The 24971-nt window shown below is 44.6% G+C and overlaps 2 long non-coding RNA genes across 2 annotated transcripts; both read left to right on the top strand.

The window, feature by feature from the left end:
• Positions 1-17690: 17690 nt before the first annotated feature.
• LOC139833462 (uncharacterized) lies at positions 17691-19395 on the top strand. Its single transcript, XR_011749264.1, has 3 exons — positions 17691-18402; positions 18715-18871; positions 18971-19395. It is a non-coding gene; the product is annotated as an uncharacterized lncRNA (long non-coding RNA).
• Positions 19396-19449: 54 nt separating this feature from the next.
• On the top strand, positions 19450-21076 carry LOC127313743 (uncharacterized). Its single transcript, XR_007859191.2, has 3 exons — positions 19450-19766; positions 20468-20528; positions 20875-21076. It is a non-coding gene; the product is annotated as an uncharacterized lncRNA (long non-coding RNA).
• The last annotated feature ends 3895 nt before the right edge of the window (positions 21077-24971 follow it).

Below are 24971 nucleotides of genomic sequence, written 5' to 3'. Positions count from 1 at the left end.
TTCTCCTCCATGCTTGGGGGACTAAAAATATCATGCTCCTCAAAACTAGCTTCCCCAAGCTTAGAATTTTCCATAGCATTAGCAACAATGGTGTTCAAAGCATTCATACTAATAACATTGCCATTAGCATGCATATAAAGTTCCATAGGTTTTTTAATTTTCTCTTCAAACACCTCATGTCCTAACTCAAGATAAAGTTCATAAAGATCTCTAATTTTTTTGTTGTTTTCCATTAAGCCTAACTAGTGAAAATAAAAACAAGAAACAAAAAGATATAATTGCAGGATCTAAAGGAGATAGCTTCGAGCACTCACACACCGGCAACAGTGCTAGGAAATAGCTTAGTAGTCGGAGGATGTGAATACCTTTTACCTTACCTCCCCGGCAACGGCGCCAGAAAATAGCTTGATGTCTACGTGTGCTTCTATTCTTGTAGACAGTGTTGGGCCTCCAAGAGCAGAGGTTTGTAGAACAGCAGCAAGTTTCCCTTAAGTGAATCACCCAAGGTTTATCGAACTCAGGGAGGTAGAGGTCAAAGATAGTCCTCTCAAGCAACCCTGCAATTAAGATACAAGAAGTCTCTTGTGTCCCCAACACACCTAATACACTTGTCAGATGTATAGGTGCACTAGTTCGGCGAAGAGATAGTAAAACACAGGTGGTATAGATGGTAGTAATATTGCAGGAAGTAAAGATGCAGTAAAACAGTAAACAAGCGATGTTTGCAGTATTTGGAAACAAGGCCTAGGGATCATACTTTCACTAGTGGACACTCTCAACATTGATCACATAATAAATAAATAACTTCTCCTCACTTGTGCTACATACACTCTCTTGTTTGATAACAAACACAATTCATTGTGTAGGGCTACAAGAGCTCCCTCAAGCCGGAGTAAACAAGCTGCACAACATTCGGAGTTCATATTTAAGTAACCTCTAGAGCATAATAGACCGTTGCAATTTAGACCGAGTACTAACATAGCATACACACCGTCACCAATAAGCTATGAAAGGGGGAATAGATCACATCAATACTATCATAGTAATAGTTAACTCCATAATCTACAAGAGATTACAATCATAACCTACGCCAAGTACTACATGATGCACACACCGTCACCTTTACATCATGAAGGAGGAATAGACTACTTTAATAACATCACTAGAGTAACACATAGATTAATAGTGATACAAAGCTCATCATATGGATCTCAATCATGTAAGGCAGCTCATGAGATCATTGTATTGAGGTACATGAGAGAGAGATTAACCATATAGCTACCGGTAGAGCCCTTAGCCTCGAGGGAGAACTACTCCCTCCTCATCATGGGAGACAGCAGCGGCGATGAAGATGGCGGTGATGTCGATGGAGATGGATTCCGGGGGCAATTTCCCGTCCCAGCGGCGTGCCGGAACAGAGACTTCTGTCCCCCGAACTTGGCTTCGCGGTGGCGGCGGCTGCGTAACTTTTCTCGTCTCGTGGCTTATGTCTTTAGGGTTTTCGAGGCGGAGAGACTTTATAGGCGGAAGGGCGGCCTCGGAGGAGCCAGGGGGTGGCCCCCCCATAGGCTGGCGCGCCCAGGGGCCAGGCCACGCCGCCCTGTGGGGTGGGGCCCCCAGGGCTCCCCTCTGGTCCCTCTCTGGCTCTCTGGAAGCTTCCATGAAATATAAGATCGTGGGCTTTTGTTTCGTCCAATTCCGAGAATATTTCCTGTGTAAGATTTCTGAAACCAAAAACAGCAGAAAACAGGATCTGGCACTTCGGCATCTTGTTAATAGGTTAGTCCCGGAAAATGCATGAAATCATTATAAAGTGTGAGCAAAACATGTAGGTATTGTCGTAAAACTAGCATGGAACATCAGAAATTATAGATACGTTGGAGACGTATCAGGCATATTCCAGGACTCCTCTCCTCCTTCATAGCCTCCATATGAACTACTAGGAAAATAGTTTGGTGTGGATTTATTTGGCTCAGGTTCTGGGGCATCAATATCTATGAAATCTCCAGTAGAGAATGCTGGTGTAGGATGTTCACTCTCCCTCTCCTGGGTTTCTATACCTTTAGGAACTGCCTTGGGGTCAATAAACTCTTCAAGCATGGTATCAATCGCACCTACGAGATGATGATGGAGTTGAAAGAACAGGGTTAACATGGATTTGCAGTTGTCCATGTACTTGGCTACTTCGGCTGGCTTCTTCCTAGCAAACTTAAAATGGTTAAGCATGAGATCCTCATCCTCTTGCAGGTGTGGAATATGTACAAACTCTAAGCCGATTAGCTCGTTGGTCTTGTGTTCACGAATCTTCGTGATGGCTTTAAGAACAACTATATGATAAGCCATCCTAATGGTCCTAGCTTCGCCTGCTGGCATTACTGGACTCAGTCCCAATTCGGCAGGTAGTTGAAGACCAACTCTGCACTTGGCTAGTTCTGTGCCATTGTAATATGCGTATTTCATTACTCGAATCTGGGGATCACACCCAAATTCAAGTAACAAAGCACGTAGGACATCAGCGAGACCTCCATCATACTCATTCAGCCATGACTCCTTCACCTTAACGGTCCTTCCCAAACTCGAGCTTGCCATATCTGGTTGTGTATAAGAAATTATATAGTATTAGTAATGATGCATCATAATAGTAATAATAAAGAATTATCGCACTAAAAGATATGACTGTATTATTCTCAAGTGAATAGAGATTGTTAAGATAGTTGTTAGATAGTTGTTGATATCCTAACTACCTCTGTATACGGATAGGCTGTTAGCTATTAGTTAGCATACGCATGGTTTATCTCCTATAACAACTTTTGTATCTATCATGTACTTGTACCCTATGGCAAGCCATTGGCATTGTGCCTATATAAAGAGATGACCGGTGAACCAGTTGTTCACCGCAGCCTAAAACCCTTTCTCTAAACCTAGATTAGTTTATATGGTATCAAAAAGCAAACTTGACTCATGTCGCTCATACCTGCTGCTGCTGCTGCTGCTTCCTCTTCCTCCACCCCTTCCGCTCCCATGGCCATCACCTCCTCAGTCACCGTCCGCCTTGGCCACAACAACTTCATGCTCTGGAGGGCGCATATGATCACCCATCTCGGCAGCCACTCCCTGCTTGGCCACATCGACGGATCACTGATCGTCCCCGCCGAGACATCTCCACCACCACCAGCGAGGGACAGGACCGCCAGATGGTTGAGACCATCAACCCGGAGTTCGCCACCTGGTACATCTGGGACCAGACTGTATTGAGTGGCATCCTCACCACCGTCACGGAGGACATCCACTACTAGGAAAAGGCCTAGCCGTAAGACTGCCATCAGTGGCGCACCATGGCTGCCGTGCGCCACTACTACTTAGCAGTGGCGCACCACAAAACGGTGGGCCACTGTTACAAAAGTAGTAGTGGCGCACCTTGATTCTGGTGCGCCATAAGTAAGTGGTGACAGGAGGCCAGATCCTCCCCCAACCTAGTAGTGGCGCACGTCTATGGGGTGCGCCACTGCTACATTCCTTACCTATGGCGCACGTTGTAGAGGTGCGCCACTGCTAGGAGGTGTCCAGAGACCGTTTAGAGATGATAGGCTTAGCAATGGCGCACTGCTGTGGTGCGCCACTGCTACATAGGTTACCTATGGCGCATGTCATTAGGTGCGCCACTGCCAAGTAGTGCGCCATTGCTATGTCTTAGCTTAATAGGTAAGTGATGGTGAAGCTTTCTTAGCTTAATACCCTACTCAATCTCAACTTTTTACCTCATCCAACACTCTAGGTCTCGCCGTATCGGTAACTTTGTTGGTTTTATGCTTTGTGTGTGACCGGTTCCGATCGTCTTGCACACACACATATGTGCGCGCGCGAAAATCGTCTCGATCACGTGCATGTGTGTTGTATGCGAAGCCTCCACATGTGTTGTATATGCAAAGCCTCCGATCCACACATGTGTTGCATGTGTTTGTTTGCAGGGATTTGAAATGCAAAGGTCACCGCGAAATATGAGCCATGGGTACTAGCTTCCCAAGTGGACCAATGCTTCTTCATTACCGACCCGCAAAAGCCCAGCCGTGTTATCGTGAGGAGAGGCAAAAGGAGCATCATCGGAATGGATGGAGCCGCCAACGAGCTAGACTTTGACCAGTATGGCGATCCGAAGATGGAAGATGACGACGACGATGATGAAGAACCATACACAACAAGAAGAAGCAGGACCACCCTACCTAAAGGCCGTCCATTCAAGAGAAGAAGTCTAGGAGTTCCGGGGCTAAATTATTCAACCGCGAGAAAGAAGGGCAAGAAGATTGTGAAAAGATAATTATGTATCATTTTCTTGTATGAATAACGGATGTCATATTGTTAATCTACACATTGTACCGATCAAAATAGACATATAATTTATATTTTTGGATATTTTATAGATTCTATAGTATTTTAACTATTCTACATAATTATAATTATTTATGCCTTTTATTTTGGTGTATTATGCTATTTATTATAGTGTTAAATCAATTTAATAAAAAGTGAAAAAATTGGGGCCGCCAAGGTTCGAACCCAAGATTGTGAAAAGATAATTATGTATCATTTTCTTGTATGAATAACGGATGTCATATTGTTAATCTACACATTGTACCGATCAAAATAGACATATAATTTATATTTTTGGATATTTTATAGATTCTATAGTATTTTAACTATTCTACATAATTATAATTATTTATGCCTTTTATTTTGGTGTATTATGCTATTTATTATAGTGTTAAATCAATTTAATAAAAAAGTGAAAAATTGGGGCCGCCAGTGGTTCGAACCCGGCTAGCTGTGGTAAACCGAACAGAGAGGGGGAGCAAGCCAACTGCGGTACAATTCGGATCTTGTCAACCGTAGGTGCCGCGAGCCTTTTGACCTAAACCTAAGAGAAGCGGTGGCGCACCCGAGAGGTGCGCTATTGCTAAGCCTCGTAGTGGCGCACCCCTAGAGGTGCGCTATTGCTAAGGGGAGTCGGGGACTTAGCCAAATCCCGACCATCTTCTTCTCCCCATCCCCATTCAAACATTCCCCAATCCCCGCCGGCGCCCCCTCTCGATCTCGATCTCGCCCCCATTCACCGGACCCTCTCCCCTCGAATCCCCGCCGGCGACCACCTCTCCCACCGCCGGCGCCCCATCCTTCGCCTCGTCGCTCCCAGTGCTGCACACCGTGGAGCAGGAGTAGGAGAAGCGCACGCCGCTGCGACCTCGTCCTCGATCTCACCGCCGAGGAGCCGCACGCCCTCGACCTCCGACGCCGCTGCGACCTCGTCCTCGACCTCACCGCGGAGGAGCCGCACGCCTCGACCTCCGACGCCGCCTCGCGACCTCGTCCTCGACCTCACCGCGGAGGAGCCTTTGACCGCCGACGCCACACGCCTTCCGTTGCGCATCCTTCCCGTGTAGCCGCCGTGCTCCTCCCCTCCTCCTCCTCTCGCTAGGTTGATCCAATTCGTTTGCTACAAATCGACATATATTGTATGCCCAACAGCGAAAACCGGCTCATTTAGAAAACAATTGCCGCGAGATGTCCTTGCCCTTTGAGCTGTTTATTACTAGGAGGTTGCATGGTTGCGCTTTGGTATTTTCAGGGCAATGTCAGCTAAACTGAATGATGTATGTGTAGTACGGAAACTGTTTAACTGGTCTATTGCAAGCTGTTGAACTATTGAATAGTGTGTTGCTTAGTGTAAGAGCTGAGCTCAGAAACCTAGGAAGTAGTGTGATCTTTAAGTGTTCCACGGTCTGATCAAATAAACTACCAAGTTCATATTGTAGACAGAGAAGGATGGTGTTTCGTGTGTTGCCCGACCATCTCTTTACTTTTATGAGTCCGCTTGACACATCAGTCCAATGTATGAGTTAGCACAGATCTACTGTTTCATGGATGTAATGCTCTATGTTAGCTTATGATTATCACTAAAATTTGAGGCAATCTATCGCAAATGAAAAAAGGAAAATGCTTTTTGGCCTCACCTTTGATTATCATTTGCCAACTAATCACCGAATATATTTTTGGTAACAAGGGACATAGTTCCTTAGTGCTGCGATCGCAACTAAAAGGAATTTAAACCAACCGCACTTCTTATGGACACCACATTCAAGCTTGTCAATTTTTTGGCAGGTGTCCTTGTTTGTTCTGCCAGACTATAGGCCTCTGTTCTTGCATGTGCTATGAACTCCACAGTACCATGAACAAGCTTACTGAATTTTTATTTTTAGCATCAGGTTTCCTTTTGATTTTCTCTGTTTGAACTCCACAGTACCATGAACAAGCTTACTGAATTTTTATTTTTATGTTTTTCAAGGCAGAGTTGAGCACCTGACCGCCGCCCTCGCATCTTCCTCGACTCCGGAGCAACAACTCACCTCTCGGAGACTCCACGCGACTCACGGTGAGCTTGATGCTGCTTGCTACCGCCGCTAGGCCGCTTGCTGCCATCGCTTGCTAGTCGCTTTGCTTGTCACTCTTGCTAGCTAGTTTGCCGCTGCTAGCTAGCTGCGCTTGCGCTAGCTGCTTGTCGTTGCTGCTAGAGTTGCCGCTGTCGCCATCGCTAGCTAGCTGCCGCTGCTTGCTAGCTGCTTTGCCGCTGCTGCTAGTTGCTGCTTGTTGCTGCTAGGTGTATATGGAGGAACAATTGTATATGTGCCATGGTGCTCAGCTGGTGGATTGTTTTGCATGTCTATATGGTGTCATATTCTTGTGCAGGGATCGACAGAGTTGCCCATTATCGCCGAAATGTTGATTCATTTCCGTTTCGGCGAAAATGGGGCACTCATATGTCCATAAATTAGCATAGGTCATGCCCAATTTTTCCGTGAAATCTTGCGCTAATTTTATGCATTTTTTCCTACTTAGTTCGAACATGGCCAACAACGAAGAGGCCGGCGGCAGCGGCAGCAAGCCGTTCTGGATGCTAACCGATGAAATTGAGGTGATGGAGTCACAACCTCGCCGCGACGACGGCGAGGATGATGGCCCCGATCCAGAGTACCGAGCGGACGATGCCGCCGAGGATGACACCAGTGATGGTGCCGCCGAGGATGACACCACGGATGGTGCCACCGAGGATGACACCGGCGCACCGAAGAAGCTACGGAGGGAGCGTCGCCCGAATGTACACTCCGGGGTGACGCCAGTGAGCCTGGTGTGATGGCACAAATATCAATCTCTTGTGCATCCTACCTGGCCTCACTGACGCCATCCCGGGATGTTCATATTTGTTCCGACCAACAATGTATGAGGCATGCCTTTTAGTTCATACTACTTGGATCGTTTTTGAGTTTGCTCTTATTCGTTGCAAACATCTATGAGCGCGTGCACTAATGTTTCTTTAGCTTGTGCATATGTACGCAGATATGACGTGGTATGTCGTGTACAAGGGCAATGTTCCCGGAGTCTACAACGACTGGGAGGAGTGTCGGAGTTCCCGAACATAGATACGCACGCTATTTGGCGGGAGAGAGGAGGGAGCGGAGGAGGAACCGGATGAAGACGACTATTATCGGGATGGTGCTAGTAGTGACTCTAGCTCTCTTCTATGTGATTGTACTTTAGATGATCGATCTTGTGTAACCACTAGCTCATTTGCGACTTTGTAACCCCGTAACTTGCATTGTAACCTCGTAACTTCTCTAATGTGAAATCTTGTGAATCATGTGGGGCTAATGTGAAGAATTATGTATGGATAAGTTGTGCTGTTGTTTATATGTGTTATGTATCCTGTATTGTGCTATTGTACTGTGATATACAACCTGTATAAATACCCGTCAGGATACAAAAAAAAAATTCGAAATTCGTAGCAGTGGCGCACTAGTGGCCCATCAGTGGCGCACGTCCACTAAGTAGCAGTGGCGCACTGCGCTGGATCCAGTGGCGCACCGCCTCGCTGAAACAGTGGCGCACGCAAAACAGTAGCAGTGGCGCACCTCGTGTAGACAGTGGTGGCGCACTGCCCTTGACCAACAGTGGCGCACCACTTTGGAGTAATAGTGGCGCACTGCTGGACATGTCAATGGCGCACCACGCAGTGCGCCACTGGTATCCAGGCTAGTAGTGGCGCACCCCTAGTGCGCCACTACTAGGAGTTAGCAGTGGCGTGATAGCAGTGGCGCACTAGTGGTGCGCCACACTGAAGGCTATATGTGGTGCGCCACTGATTGCCTTTTTCCTAGTAGTGATCCTAGCGCACGTCATGTCCACGCACACCTCGCGCGAGGCTTGGACGATCCTGGAGAGGATGTTTGCCTCCAGGACCCGCGCGCGTGCAATCCATACTCGCACACAGCTGGCCGTCGCCAAGAAGAAAGGGACACCGGCGGTGGACTACTTCCGCCACGGTGCCACATGAAGACACTGGCCGACTCCCTTGCCGCCATCGGCCAGCCGCTCCAAGAAGACGAGGTCATTGATACGTCTCCGACGTATCGATAATTTCTTATGTTCCATGCCACATTATTGATGATATCTACATGTTATATGCACATTTTATGTCATATTTATGCGTTTTCTGGAACTAACCTATTGACAAGATGCCGAAGTGCCAGTTCCTGTTTTCTGCTGTTTTTGGTTTCAGAAATCCTAGTAACGAAATATTCTCGGAATCGGATGAAATCAAGACCCAGGTTCCTATTTTTCCCGGAACCATCCAGAACACCCGAGAGCCGCCAGAGGGAAGCCCTGGGGGCCCCACACCACACCCTGGCGCGGCCAGAGGGGGGGCCGCGCCGCCCTATGGTGTGGTGGCCCCAGGCCCCCTCCGAGGCTGCCCTTCCGCCTATTTAAAGCCTCCGTCGCGAAAACCCTATGACGGAGGACGAAACCCACAGAAACATTCCAGAGCCGCCGCCATCGCGAAGCCAAGATCTGGGGGACAGGAGTCTCTGTTCCGGCACCCTGCCGGGGCGGGGAAGTGCCCCCGGAAGGCTTCTCCATCGACACCACCACCATCTCCATCAACGCTGCTGTCTCCCATGAGGAGGGAGTAGTTCTCCATCGAGGCTCGGGGCTGTACCGGTAGCTATGTGGTTCATCTCTCTCCTATGTACTTCAATACAATAATCTCATGAGCTGCTTTACATGATTGAGATTCATATGATGATGCTTGTAATCTAGATGTCATTGTGCTAGTCAAGTGAGTTTTACTTATGTGATCTCCGGAGACTCCTTGTCCCACGTGTGTAAAGGTGACAGTGTGTGCACCGTGTGGGTCTCTTAGGCTATATTTCACAGAATACTTACTCACTGTTATGAATGGCGTAGTGAAGTGCTTATTTATATCTCTTTATGATTGCAATGTGTTTTGTATCACAATTTATCTATGTGCTACTCTAGCAATGTTATTAAAGTAGTTTTATTCCTCCTGCACGGTGTAATGGTGACAGTGTGTGCATCCGTGTTAGTACTTGGCGTATGCTATGATCATGATCTCTTGTAGATTGTGAAGTTAACTATTGCTATGATAGTATTGATGTGATCTATTCCTCCTACATAGTGTGAAGGTGACAGTGTGCATGCTGTGTTAGTACTTGGTTTAGTCGTGTTGATCTTTCTTGCACTCTAAGGTTATTTAAATATGAACATTGAATTGTGGAGCTTGTTAACTCCGGCATTGAGGGTTCGTGTAATCCTACGCAATGTGTTCATCATCCAACAAGAGTGTAGAGTATGCATTTATCTATTCTGTTATGTGATCAATGTTGAGAGTGTCCACTAGTGAAAGTCTATTCCCTAGGCCTTGTTCCTAAATACTGCTATCGCTGCTTGTTTACTGTTTTACTGCATTACTACTGCCTGCAATATTACCACCATCAACTACACGCCAGCAAGCACTTTTCTGGCACCGTTGCTACTGCTCATACTTATTTATACCACCTGTATTTCACTATCTCTTCGCCGAACTAGTGCACCTATTAGGTGTGTTGGGGACACAAGAGACTTCTTGCTTTGTGGTTGCAGGGTTGCATGAGAGGGATATCTTTGACCTCTTCCTCCCTGAGTTCGATAAACCTTGGGTGATCCACTTAAGGGAAACTTGCTGCTGTTCTACAAACCTCTGCTCTTGGAGGCCCAACACTGTCTACAAGAATAGAAGCACCCGTAGACATCAAGCACTTTTCTGGCGCCGTTGCCGGGGACCTGAAGAAAAGTTACACCACAAGAGATCTCTAACTCCCACGTCAACTTTGCGCCAGCAACTCTTTTTCTGGCGCCGTTGCCGGGGAGGAAAGGTAAAAAGGCACTCATACTCCGGTTCCAGGTAACAGTACTTTTCTGGCGCCATTGTGTTTGTGCTCGAAGTTATTTCCTTTAGATCCTGCAATTGCATCTTTTTGTTTCTTGTTTACACTAGTTTGGCATAATGGACAACAATGAGCTTCTTATTCTGTTTCCTGATTTAAAACATGGATTGTTTGATGCGAAAATTAAAAAACCTATGGAATCTTATTTGCATGCTGGTAGTAATATTAGTATGAACGCTTTGAACACCATTGTTGATAATAATGTAGAAAGTTCTAAGCTTGGGGAAGCTGGTTTTCATGATCTTTTTAGTCCCCCAAGCATTGAGGAGAAAATTTTCTTTGATGATACTTTGCCTCCTATTTATGATGATTATAATGGTAGTGGTCTTTTGGTGCCACCTACTATGGAGAGTAAATTTTGTTGTGATTATACTATGCCTCCTACACTTGATGAGAATAATAATGATAGCTACTTTGTTGAATTTGCTCCCACTACAACTAATAAAATTGATTATGCTTATGTGGAGAGTAATAATTTTATGCATGAGACTCATGATAAGAATGCTTTATGTGATAGTTATATTGTTGAGTTTGCTCATGTTGCTACTGAAAGTTATTATGAGAGAGGAAAATATGGTTGTAGAAATTTTCATGTTACTAAAATGCCTCTCTATGTGCTGAAATTTTTGAAGCTACACTTGTTTTATCTTCCTATGCTTGTTACTTTGCTCTTCATGAACTTGTTTATTTACAAGATTCCTATGCATAGGAAGCATGTTAGACTTAAATTTGTTTTGAATTTGCTTCTTGATGCTCTCTTTTGCTTCATACTCTATTTTTCATGTGAGCATCATTAAAACTGCTGAGCCCATCTTAACGGCTATAAAGAAAGAACTTCTTGGGAGATAACCCATGTGTTATTTTGCTACAGTACTTTGTTTTATATTTGTGTCTTGGAAGTTGTTTACTACTGTAGCAACCTCTCCTTATCTTAGTTTTGTGTTTTGTTGTGCCAAGTAAAGTCGTTGATAGAAAGGTTGATACTAGATTTGGATTACTGCGCAGTTCCAGATTTCTTCGCTGTCACGAATCTGGGTCTACCTCCCTGTAGGTAGCTCAGAAAATTAAGCCAATTTACGTGCATGATCCTCAGATATGTACGCAACTTTCATTCAATTTGGGCATTTTCATTTGAGCAATTCTGGTGGCCTAATAAAATCCATCTTTACGGACTGTTCTGTTTTGACAGATTCTGCCTTTTATTTCGCATTGCCTCTTTTGCTATGTTGGATGAATTTCTTTGATCCATTAATGTCCAGTAGCTTTATGCAATGTCCAGAAGTGTTAAGAATGATTGTGTCACCTCTGAACATGTGAATTTTTATTATGCACTAACCCTCTAATGAGTTGTTTCGAGTTTGGTGTGGAGGAAGTTTTCAAGGATCAAGAGAGGAGTATGATGCAATATGATCAAGGAGAGTGAAAGCTCTAAGCTTGGGGATGCCCCGGTGGTTCACCCCTGCATATTATAAGAAGACTCAAGCGTCTGAGCTTGGGGATGCCCAAGGCATCCCCTTCTTCATCGACAACATTATCAGGTTCCTCCCCTGAAACTATATTTTTATTCCGTCACATCTTATGCACTTTGCTTGGAGTGTCAGTTTTTTTTTGTTTTTATTTTGTTTGAATAAAATGGATCCTAGCATTCACTTTATGGGAGAGAGACATGCTCCGCTGTAGCATATGGACAAGTATGTCCTTAGGCTTTACTCATAGTATTCATGGCGAAGTTTCTTCTTCGTTAAATTGTTATATGGTTAGAATTGGAAAATACTACATGTAGTAATTCTAAAATGTCTTGGATAATTTGATACTTGGCAATTGTTGTGCTCATGTTTAAGCTCTTGCATCATATACTTTGCACCCATTAATAAAGAAACACTTAGAGCTTGCTAATTTGGTTTGCATATTTGGTTTCTCTAGAGTCTAGATAATATCTAGTATTGAGTTTTGAACAACAAGGAAGACGGTGTAGAGTCTTATAATGTTTACAATATGTCTTTTATGTGAGTTTTGCTGCACCGTTCATCCTTGTGTTTGTTTCAAATAACCTTGCTAGCCTAAACCTTGTATCGAGAGGGAATACTTCTCATGCATCCAAAATCCTTGAGCCAACCACTATGCCATTTGTGTCCACCATACCTACCTACTACATGGTATTTATCCGCCATTCCAAAGTAAATTGCTTGAGTGCTACCTTTAAAATTCCATCATTCACCTTTACAATATATAGCTCATGGGACAAATAGCTTAAAAACTATTGTGGTATTGAATATGTACTTATGCACTTTATCTCTTATTAAGTTGCTTGTTGTGCGATAACCATGTTTCTGGGGACGCCATCAACTATTCTTTGTTGAATATCATGTGAGTTGCTATGCATGTCCGTCTTGTCTGAAGTAAGAGAGATCTGCCACCTTAATGGTTGGAGCATGCATATTGTTAGAGAAGAACATTGGGCCGCTAACTAAAGCCATGAATCATGGTGGAAGTTTCAGTTTTGGACATATATCCTCAATCTCATATGAGAATAATAATTGTTGCCACATGCTTATGCATTAAAGAGGAGTCCATTATCTGTTGTCCATGTTGTCCCGGTATGGATGTCTAAGTTGAGAATAATCAAAAGCGAGAAATCCAAAATGCGAGCTTTCTCCTTAGACCTTTGTACAGGCGGCATGGAGGTACCCCTTTGTGACACTTGGTTAAAACATGTGCATTGCGATGATCCGGTAGTCCAAGCTAATTAGGACAAGGTGCGGGCACTATTAGTATACTATGCATGAGGCTTGCAACTTGTAAGATATAATGTTCATAACTCATATGCTTTATTACTACCGTTGACAAAATTGTTTCATGTTTTCAAAATAAAAGCTCTAGCACAAATATAGCAATCGATGCTTTCCTCTTTGAAGGACCATTCTCTTTACTTTTATGTTGAGTCAGTTCACCTATCTCTCTCCACCTCAAGAAGCAAACACTTGTGTGAACTGTGCATTGATTCCTACATACTTGCATATTGCACTTGTTATATTACTCTATGTTGACAATATCCATGAGATATACATGTTATAAGTTGAAAGCAACCGCTGAAACTTAATCTTCCATTGTGTTGCTTCAATGTCTTTACTTTAAATTATTGCTTTATGAGTTAACTCTTATGCAAGACTTATTGATGCTTGTCTTGAAAGTGCTATTCATGAAAAGTCATTGCTTTATGATTCAGTTGTTTACTCATGTCATTACCATTGTTTTGATCGCTGCATTCATTACATATGTTTACAATATGATCAAGTTTATGATGGCATGTCACTCCAGAAATTATCTTTGTTTATCGTTTACCTGCTCGGGACGAGCAGGAACTAAGCTTGGGGATGCTGATACGTCTCCGACGTATCGATAATTTCTTATGTTCCATGCCACATTATTGATGATATCTACATGTTATATGCACATTTTATGTCATATTTATGCGTTTTCTGGAACTAACCTATTGACAAGATGCCGAAGTGCCAGTTCCTGTTTTCTGCTGTTTTTGGTTTCAGAAATCCTAGTAACGAAATATTCTCGGAATCGGATGAAATCAAGACCCAGGTTCCTATTTTTCCCGGAACCATCCAGAACACCCGAGAGCCGCCAGAGGGAAGCCCTGGGGGCCCCACACCACACCCTGGCGCGGCCAGAGGGGGGCCGCGCCGCCCTATAGTGTGGTGGCCCCAGGCCCCCTCCGAGGCTGCCCTTCCGCCTATTTAAAGCCTCCGTCGCGAAAACACTATGACGGAGGACGAAACCCACAGAAACCTTCCAGAGCCGCCGCCATCGCGAAGCCAAGATCTGGGGGACAGGAGTCTCTGTTAGGCACCCGCCGGCGGGGAAGTGCCCCCGGAAGGCTTCTCCATCGACACCACCACCATCTCCATCAACGCTGTTGTCTCCCATGAGGAGGGAGTAGTTCTCCATCGAGGCTCGGGGCTGTACCGGTAGCTATGTGGTTCATCTCTCTCCTATGTACTTCAATACAATAATCTCATGAGCTGCTTTACATGATTGAGATTCATATGATGATGCTTGTAATCTAGATGTCATTGTGCTAGTCAAGTGAGTTTTACTTATGTGATCTCCGGAGACTCCTTGTCCCACGTGTGTAAAGGTGACAGTGTGTGCACCGTGTGGGTCTCTTAGGCTATATTTCACAGAATACTTACTCACTGTTATGAATGGCGTAGTGAAGTGCTTATTTATATCTCTTTATGATTGCAATGTGTTTTGTATCACAATTTATCTATGTGCTACTCTAGCAATGTTATTAAAGTAGTTTTATTCCTCCTGCACGGTGTAATGGTGACAGTGTGTGCATCCGTGTTAGTACTTGGCGTATGCTATGATCATGATCTCTTGTAGATTGTGAAGTTAACTATTGCTATGATAGTATTGATGTGATCTATTCCTCCTACATAGTGTGAAGGTGACAGTGTGCATGCTGTGTTAGTACTTGGTTTAGTCGTGTTGATCTTTCTTGCACTCTAAGGTTATTTAAATATGAACATTGAATTGTGGAGCTTGTTAACTCCGGCATTGAGGGTTCGTGTAATCCTACGCAATGTGTTCATCATCCAACAAGAGTGTAGAGTATGCATTTATCTATTCTGTTATGTGATCAATGTTGAGAGTGTCCACTAGTGAAAGTCTATTCCCTAGGCCTTGTTCCTAAATACTGCTATCGCTGCTTGTTTACTGTTTTACTGCATTACTACTGCCTGCAATATTACCACCATCAACTACACGCCAGCAAGCACTTTTCTGGCACCGTTGCTACTGCTCATACTTATTTATACCACCTGTATTTCACTATCTCTTCGCCGAACTAGTGCACCTATTAGGTGTGTTGGGGACACAAGAGACTTCTTGCTTTGTGGTTGCAGGGTTGCATGAGAGGGATATCTTTGACCTCTTCCTCCCTGAGTTCGATAAACCTTGGGTGATCCACTTAAGGGAAACTTGCTGCTGTTCTACAAACCTCTGCTCTTGGAGGCCCAACACTGTCTACAAGAATAGAAGCACCCGTAGACATCAGTCATCGCCTACATCCTTGCTGGGCTTGACCCGGACTACGACAACCTTGTCACCACGCTCACCGTTCGGAGCGAGGACCTCATGCTGGACGAGGTCTATGCCCACCTCCTGGCCTACGAGCATCACCTTGACCTGCATGACTCCGACTACGGCCTTGGTGGTGGTGCCTCTGCCAACTTCTCTCGCCGTGGCGGTGCCCATGGCAACCCTTCTAGCAGCAACCAGGGTGGCAGCAACCCTGGAGGAGGACGCGGCAACTTCAACAGCCGCGGCCGTGGTCTCCATGGAGGCGGCGGACGCGGCCAGGGTCGTGGCAATGGAGGAGGCGCTGGAGGCAACAACTCCGGCAACTATGATGACCGTCCAATCTGCCAGATCTGTGGCAAGGCTGGACATGCTGCTCTCCATTGTCATCACCGCTTCGACCACGCCTTCACCGGTGAGGAGCACTCAGTGAACACGGCGTCCACGTCCTACAAGGCCGACCCCGCTTGGTACATGGATACCGGGGCGACCGACCACATCACCAACGACCTCAACCGTCTGCACATCCGCGAGCGCTACCACGGCAATGAACAAGTTCACATCGGCAATGACGCAGGTTTGCACATCTCCCACATTGGTCATGGTACAATTAATGCAAATGCCAAATCTCTCCATCTCCGCAATGTTTTACATGTACCTAAGATCACCAAAAATCTGCTTTCCGCTTCTAAGCTCACACATGATAACAATGCTTTTCTTGAAATTCATCCCTCTCATTTTTTTGTCAAGGATCAGGTGTCGAGGGAAAAGCTCCTGCAAGGGAGGTGTGAGGGTGGTCTCTACCCCGTCGAGTCGTCGTCAATAAGCGTCCAGAAGTGTGCCAAGCTCTCCGCTAAGCCAAGCAAGGAGCAATGGCATCAACGCCTAGCTAATCCGTCTTCTCAAGTGGTCAATTCAATCTTGAGTTTGAATAAACTTCCTTTTTGTAATTCTGAGCATGCACATATGTGCAATGCATGTCGTCAAGCAAAGAGCCATCAGCTCCCATTTCCTTTATCCACTCATGTTTCCACATCCCCTCTTGAACTTATTCATACAGATGTTTGGGGACCAGCCACTGTTTCTGTTGGTGGTTTTAAATATTATGTGAGCTTTCTCGATGATTTTAGCAAATTTACGTGGATCTAGCTTCTCCATGCCAAATCTGATGTTGAAACCATCTTTTATAAATTCCAAAAACATGCTGAGTTGCTTCTTGACAGAAAAATTAAATGTGTTCAATCGGATTGGGGAGGGGAATATCGTCGCCTTCACAAATATTTTGAAAACACTAGCATTGCACATCATGTGTCATGCCGTCACACCCACCAAAAAAATGGCTCTGTCGAACGCAAGCATCGACACATCGTGGAAACGGGTCTATCTCTCCTTGCTCAAGCCCGTATGCCCGTCACCTTTTGGGATGAGGCTTTTACTACAGCCACTTATCTAATTAATTGTCTCCCAACATGAGTCATTGACAATGCCACTCCCTTGGAACGCCTTCTTGGTCACAAGGCTAAACCAAACTATGATATACTCAAAGCCTTTGGGTGTGCTTGCTTTCCCCATCTTCGACCCTACAACTCCAAAAAGCTATCCCTTCGGTCCAAGGAGTGTGTATTCATAGGGTATAGTGGGGATCACAAGGGTTACAAATGCCTAGATATTGAAACAGTACGAGTTTATATTTCCTGCGACGTCATCTTTGATGAGACCTCGTTTCCCTTTTCTAGGAAATTTGATGCCTCGCTCCAACCACCTGAATACACCGAACACCTTCTTCAAGTTCCTCTTCCTGGCATCTGCACTAATCTCTACTATATTAAATAGCTAGAGGTGGTGGGATGGTTGGTAGGTACGTCGTTGGAGTTCTCTGCCCCGCATATAGACGAGTACGTGAATGGGCCCGGCCCATGTAATTGCTTCTGTGCCTACTCAAATGATCACTACGCCGACAACTCCCACACACGTTCTTCTCTCGAATGTCTCAAAAAAAAAACGTTCTTCTCTCGAAAGGAAAACTCCCCCACACGTTCTATGTCCGTTCGCCGCCCCAACGCCCGCCGATCCGCCTGCCCAGCTCTCATCCCCATTGCTTCCTCCCATATCCGACGCCTCCGGTCCACCTCCAATCGCCGCGCATCGTCTCCCTCGCAGAAGGCGTGACTTCCGCGCCGCCATGCTTTCCCTGCGAATGGTCCCCGTGCTCCATGCCTCCACACCTGCGGCAGCCGCCGGAGTTCCCCTCGAGAGATGGCCCTGCGCTCCTTTCCCAACCCGTGCTACCCATTCCCATTCAAGACGGGGCCGCTTTCCCCGCTCCGTGTCCGGCGCAAATCGGCATCGACCTCGCCTTGTAGACGAGGACGGCCCTGGCTCACTGGCACCCGCGTGTGATGCTGCGAGCGCGCAAACATCACCACGGTGCTGGGCTCCGGCATGCTGTCCCTGCAGTGGTGGGTGGTGCAGACGGTGTGGGACTATGCGCATCATCCAGACGCATTTTGATTTACAATAATTCATCAACAAACCTGATTTAGCTCAAAAAGGCATGCTTCGATGGATGAAGATGACAAGCTTGGAAGGTGAGAATTTCCTGATTCAAGTACCGCAGTGGTCGTACCTCCTTTTCCTACCACTTTTATACCGTGATACTGCGGAGCAATGCTTTGGCTGATAAAACAATTTGAATGGACCTCTCTTTGTTCTATAGCTTTGATCTTCCTCAAGGGTCTGATCTTCCTTACATGTATTCTTGTCAGCTGCAAATTAAGCTTGCACCGAATAAGTGAGATCCCTCAAAGTTATCCTTGTATTTTATCCCTTTCTTTGATGCGTATTTTCTCTAGGTACAATTGCAAGACAAGGTTGCTCCCAACAATGTGCATGAAAACCAAATTCAGTTTGCCCTTGACAGGAGGATATCATCAACCCTTCGTCTCTTGGGTACAAGGAGGCTACCGTATTATACAAGGTTAATTTGCATTCCTGAATGCTGTAATTCCTAGAGAAAGTTTACAAGGAGGCTGCCATCAGAACCAAACTCACAAGATGCATAGGCATTATTCTGAAGTTCGTATTATTTCCTTGATACAAACCATATTATGATACCACTATACCAGCAACATTACTTACTCCTGAAACTTTCATGCTAGACAAATTAAGTCTAGATGTCCTCTTTTAAGTTTTGGGAATCATGACACCATTTGATTTCCTTAATTTTCAAGGTCAGTTTTTAAGTAGCTTGTCGTTCCATAATCTAAGCTTAATCATTGTACATTTTCAGTTAGGAAGGCAATATGGACCTAAAAATAGCGACGCAAGAGAAGCACCACTCAATAATCATTATATCTGCTCTGCATGGAGTATCACTGTTACTTGCAGTTTCCACTCTGTTGCTTTTTCGTTAACATGGAAAACTGTCAAGAAAAACTCACCAAAAGGTAGAAGGAAGCCTCCTCCTATCTTTTTCTATTTTTCTTACAGTGTATTTTTTCTTTGTACGTGTGTTCTTAACTCTTAATAACCTTCCTTTGTTACAGATGGCCATACAAAGGTCCTGCCTGCATACAGCTTATATATTTCTGGTTCAGATTAGATTATGTCTGAAATTTAGCTTCGTTTCTATTACACTGTGTAGATATTCATTAACATTTTTGGCGAGGATGTCAATGTTGGCCTGCCCAGGACTTGATCGCGCACCCTCACATGTTGGTGGCCGCAATTTCAGGGACTCTAGCATCGTTGGAGTGATGTGTAATGCATGATGCCGTGCTCGATTTCTTGATTTGGGCACGAACCATCAATTCTATGTTGTTTTGGCATAAACACTTCCATCCTTTGGTGCGTAACTAGGTTCCAGTAGAAGGTCTGTGGTCACTGTTGTTTCACCATGGATAAGAAGTTTGACGACCGTGTTTCTTGGAATTTCAGTAAGAATATCACTACCTGACTTAGTTCCCAAATCCAACAGAAAAAAAGTTCTCATTAGAAATCAATATAGCTACGTTGCCAAGTTGTTGTCTTCGAGACAAGATAGGTTGTGGAAGTGAGCTTATTTTGGAAGTGATCATGAAAATAACATTGAAGCTATATACACTTGACTAGATAAATTTCATGTGAAGCACTTAAATTGGTAGCAGTGATAACCCTGTAGAATAGCAACTTGCTATCAGTATTTTCTGCATTTGTTATTAATTTTTCTGCAGAGTTTAGGCTCAAGAGATTTGGGAAGCTCAATTCAAAAGTTGGGTGATTCGGATAAGTGGTTCTTCTATTGGTTGGTTCCCTAGGAAAAAGACTGAATCTTATTCGAAGAGAGAGATAAAGCGTCTTCAGGTACTTATTGGATATAGTGCATAATGTTTCAGTACTCTTTGGTTATTTTTCTCTAGAGTAGACTGTTTTTGAGACAATATAACTTGACTGAGTACACGATGGTATTGATCTTACCTTAGCCCGATAATTGATAATTTAATGATATTGTAAATAGTGAATGTTAGAAAGACCAAAATGAAAACTGAAACCTTGATATGATTCTGGGAGTGCGAAAAGGTTTTGGTTTTTTTGGACATATTATCGTACCTGAAGTTTTGTTGTGTTGTCACATTAACCAGAAGTACTATTCCTGGGTTGATCATGTACTACTCCCTCTGTTTCCAAAAAAAGCTCTGAGAAGTTTTTTTAGGGACGGAGGGTTGTTGTCAATTTCTTACATGGTTTTATTAGCATAGTAACTGGTTGCTACGCATGATAAAAACACTCCTGCTTTGGGTACTTTCTGAAATTATTAGACCATTTTGGGCTTGCTATAGAGTGGTTAACAGTGCACTGAATTGAAGATGATTTTTAAAATGTCCAGTATAAATTTGTTTCCTGGGTGCTTCTGATGGATCTGTATGTATACTGCCTTTTATTCCCAGCATTGGTTATCCATACATTGTAGGTTTTGTACCACAGAAAAAACGTTGTCATATTTTCTTGTGTCACTCTCCTATATCTTTGTTCATCCAGTCACTCTCAGTCATTCTTCATTGCAGAGAACGGGCATACGGGGATGCTTAGAACCTGAAGGAAGAAGGCTTAAAACCAACACTCTAGGTAACTCTTTTGGTCAAATGGTTCTTGGCTTTTCTTTTCTATTTGACCTGATCTTTATTCAGAGAACTAGCAGCACTATACACTTCTGTACCTTATAATTAGTTTTTGGCAAATGAAATTTGTTCCAGAAAAACCATTAGTCGTCGCCGTAGTCCATCTCTGTTTTTAGTATTAGGCACACATGCTTATGGCCAGAGCTTACTTATGCGTAAGTGAGACTAGGTGAAACCATTTCAGGATCTAATTGATCAACTTATTGATCCCAGTATATATGTTATATGGATAAATCTGCCATATTTATTCTTCTTAGATTTCGTGGTTTGTAATGCCTACATTTGTATTATAGTGATGCTGCCAGGATGTTGTCCTTAGCATCCTTGATGATACGCTGATGGCGTGGCCTCTGCGATGCTTGTGCATCCCTACAATTTGCTCTACTTCCCTGAGGACGCAAGATGGAGTTAGATCGCCGCTGAATTTCGCGCTATGATGGTGCAACTAGAGATCTGTACCAACTTTCCCATCTCCTGGAGATCCAGTATTACAAGGAAAGGTAAGGACATGCCACCTTCTTGCTTTTGGCCTTCCTTTATTCCTTTCCCTTGCATTTCAGCAATTCCTTTTGTTAATATTGTTGGAGATATGCCCAAGAGGCAATAATAAAGTGGTTATTATATATCTTTGTGTTTATGATAAATGTTTATATACCATGCTATAATTGTATTAACCGAAACATTGATACATGTGTGTTATGTAAACAACAAGGAGTCCCTAGTAAGCCTCTTGTATAACTAGCTTGTTGATTAATAGATGATCATAGTTTCGTGATCATGAACATTGGATGTTATTAATAACAAGGTTATGTCATTATGTGAATGATGTAATGGACACACCCAATTAAGCGTAGCATAAGATCACGTCATTAAGTTCATTTGCTATAAGCTTTCGATACATAGTTACCTAGTCCTTTCGACCATGAGATCATGTAAATCACTTATGCCGGAAGGGTACTTTGATTACATCAAACGCCACTGCGTAAATGGGTGGTTATAAAGGTGGGATTAGGTATCCGGAAAGTATGAGTTGAGGCATATGGATCAACAGTGGGATTTGTCCATCCCGATGACGGATAGATATACTCTGGGCCCTCTCGGTGGAATGTCGTCTGATTAGTTTGCAAACATATGAATGGTTCATAAGAGACTACATACCACGGTACGAGTAAAGAGTACTTGTCAGGAGACGAGGTTGAACGAGGTATAGAGATACCGATGATCAAACCTCGGACAAGTAAAATATCGCGTGACAAAGGGAATCGGTATCATATGTAAATGGTTCATTCGATCACTAAGTCATCGTTGAATATGTGGGAGCCATTATGGATCTCCAGATCCCGCTATTGGTTATTGGTCGGAGAGAAGTCTCAACCATGTCTACATAGTTCGCGAACCGTAGGGTGACACACTTAAGGTTTGATGTCGTTAAAGTAGATATGGAATATGGAATGGAGTTCGAAGTTTTGTTCGGAGTCTCGGATGGGATCCAGGACATCACGAGGAGTTCCGGAATGGTCCGGAGAATAAGATTCATATATCGGAAGTCATATTCCAAGTTTGGAAATGATCCGGTGCATTTATGGAAGGTTCTAGAAGGTTCTAGAAAAGTCCGGAAGAAATCACTATGGAAGGTGGAGTCCCGGAGGGACTCCACTAGCATGACCAGCCAACCCTAAGGGGAGGAGTCCCAGGTGGACTCCACCCAAGGGTGGCCGGCGTCAAGGGAGGGTGGGAGTCCCACCTTGAGTAGGACTCCCCCCTTTAGTAGGTTTCCCACCAAAGGTAGGTTTTGGAGTTGGGGTCTTATTCGAAGACTTGGGAGACTAGACTTGGGGCTTCCACCTATATAAAGAGGAGCAAGGGGAGGGGGCCGGCCAACCCAAGACCACAAGCTGGCCGCCCCCCCTTTGGCCGGCGCCCAAACCCTAGCCCCTCCCCAAACCCTAGCCGCCTCCTCCTCCACCGCAACTCCCGCAGCGCATAAGCGAAGCCCTGCCGGAGTTCTCCACCACCACCGCCACCACGCCGTCGTGCTGCCGGGATTCCGAGGAGGATCTACTACTTCCGCTGCCCGCTGGAACGGGGAGAAGGACGTCGTCTTCATCAACACCGAACGTGTGACCGAGTACGGAGGTGCTGCCCGATTGTGGCACCGTCAAGATCAAGATCTTCTACGCGCTTTTGCAAGCGGCAAGTGATCGACTACATCCACCCCGAGATCTAATCTCGTTAAGCTTTGCGAATCTTCGAGGGTTAGTCTCTTCATCTCCTCGTTGCTACCGTCTACTAGATTAGATCTTGGCTTGTGTTTCGTTCTTGCGGTAGGAAATTTTTTGTTTTCTATGCTACGAATCCCATCAGTGGTATCAGAGCCGTGTCTATGCATAGATTGGTTGCACGAGTAGAACACAATTGTTTGTGGGCGTTGATGCTTTGTTGTCTTTAGTTCGAGTACTTTGCATCTTTGTGGCATAGTGGGATGAAGCGGCTCGGGCTAACTTTACATGACCGCGTTCATGAGATTTGCTCCACGCTCGACATGCAACTTGTATTGCATAAGTGGCTTTGCGGGTGCCTGTCTCTCCTACTATAGTGAAGATCCAATTTACTCTTCCTATTGACAACACTAGTATCACCGTTGTGGTTCATGTTCGTAGGTAGATTGGATCTTATGCGAAAACCCTAAACCACGTAAAATATGCAAACCAAATTAGAACCGTCTAACTTGTTTTTGCAGGGATTGGTGATGTGATATGGCCATAATGTGATGATGAATATGTATGAGATGATCATTATTGTATTGTGGCAACCGGCAGGAGCCTTATGGTTGTCTTTAAATTTCATGTTGAGTAGTATTTCAAAGAAGTTGTAATAGTTGCTACATGGGAGAACAATCATGAAGACGGCGCAATGGACCTTGACGCTACGCCGACGATGATGGAGATCATGCCTGTTGATGATGGAGATCATGTCCGTGCTTTGGAGATGAAGATCAAAGGCGTAAAGACAAAGGGGCCATATCATATCACATATGAATTGCATGTGATGTTAATCCTTTTTATGCATCTTATTTTGCTTAGATCGCGACGGTAGCATTATAAGATGATCCCTCTCACTAAATATCAAGATAATAAAGTGTTCATCCTTAGTAGCACCGTTGCTAAGACTTGTCGTTTCGAAGCATCACGTGATGATCGGGTGTGATAGATTCTACATGTGCATACAACGGGTGCAAGCCAGATTTGCACACGCGGATACTAAGGTTGCCTTGACGAGCCTAGCATGTAGAGACATGGTCTCGGAACACGGGATACCGAAAGGTAGAGCATGAGTCATATGATTGATATGATGAACACTTTGAGTGTTCGCCATTGAAGTTACATCTTGTCTCGTGATGATCGGACTTGGTGTGGTGGATTTGGTTCGTGTGATCACTAAGACAATGCGAGTGATATTGTTTTGAGTGGGAGTTCACCTAGATTTTAATTTTGTTGAATTAAAATTTGAACTCAATTTGTCATAAACTTAGTCTGAACTATTGCAAATATATGTTGTAGATCATGGCGTCCCCATCAATCAATTTTAACCAGTTCCTAGAGAAAGAAAAGCTTAAAAGCAATGGTAGCAACTTCACCGACTGGTTCCGTCATGTGAGGATTTTCCTCAATGGTGGAAATCTGCAATTTGTGCTCGAAGCACCGCTAGGTCCCCCACCACCACCTGCAGTATCCGAGGACGTAAAGAATGTTTACGAGACTCGGGTGATTCGATACTCTCAAGTTCAGTGTGCCATCTTGTGCAGCCTAGAGGCGGAGCTCCAAAAGCGTTTTGAGCACCACGACCCATATGAGATGGCCCATGAGCTAAAAGCTATCTTTGAAACTCATGCGGCCGTCGAAAGTTATGAGGCCTCGAAACACTTCTTTGGTTGTATGATGGAAGAGGGCAGCTCCGTTAGTGAGCACGTGCTCGCTATGTCCGGTCATGCGAAGAAGCTCAGTGACTTGGGGATAGTGATTCCTAACCAGCTGGGTATTCATTGTGTCCTCCAATCACTGCCACCAAGTTACAAGAACTTCGTGATGAACTACAACATGCAGAACATGAACAAGGAGTTACCTGAACTCTTCTCCATGCTAAAATCTGCTGATATTGAGATACAGAAAGAACACCAAGTGTTGATGGTCAACAAGACCACCAGTTTCAAGAAGCAAGGCAAACCTAAGAAGGGTGGCAAGAAAGTTGATGCGCCTCCTGAGAAGCCTAAGGCTGGCCCTAAACCTGATACTGAGTGCTATTACTGCAAGGAGAAGGGGCACTGGAAGCGTAATTGCCCCAAGTACTTGGCTGATCTGAAGAGCGGCCTTGTCAAGAAGAAGAAAGGTAT

The sequence above is a fragment of the Lolium perenne genome, chromosome 7 (assembly GCF_019359855.2).
Source record: "Lolium perenne isolate Kyuss_39 chromosome 7, Kyuss_2.0, whole genome shotgun sequence".
Classification (NCBI taxonomy): Eukaryota; Viridiplantae; Streptophyta; class Magnoliopsida; order Poales; family Poaceae; genus Lolium; species Lolium perenne.
Note: the sequence above shows the minus strand (reverse complement) of the source record. Positions and strands in the feature narration are given on the sequence as shown.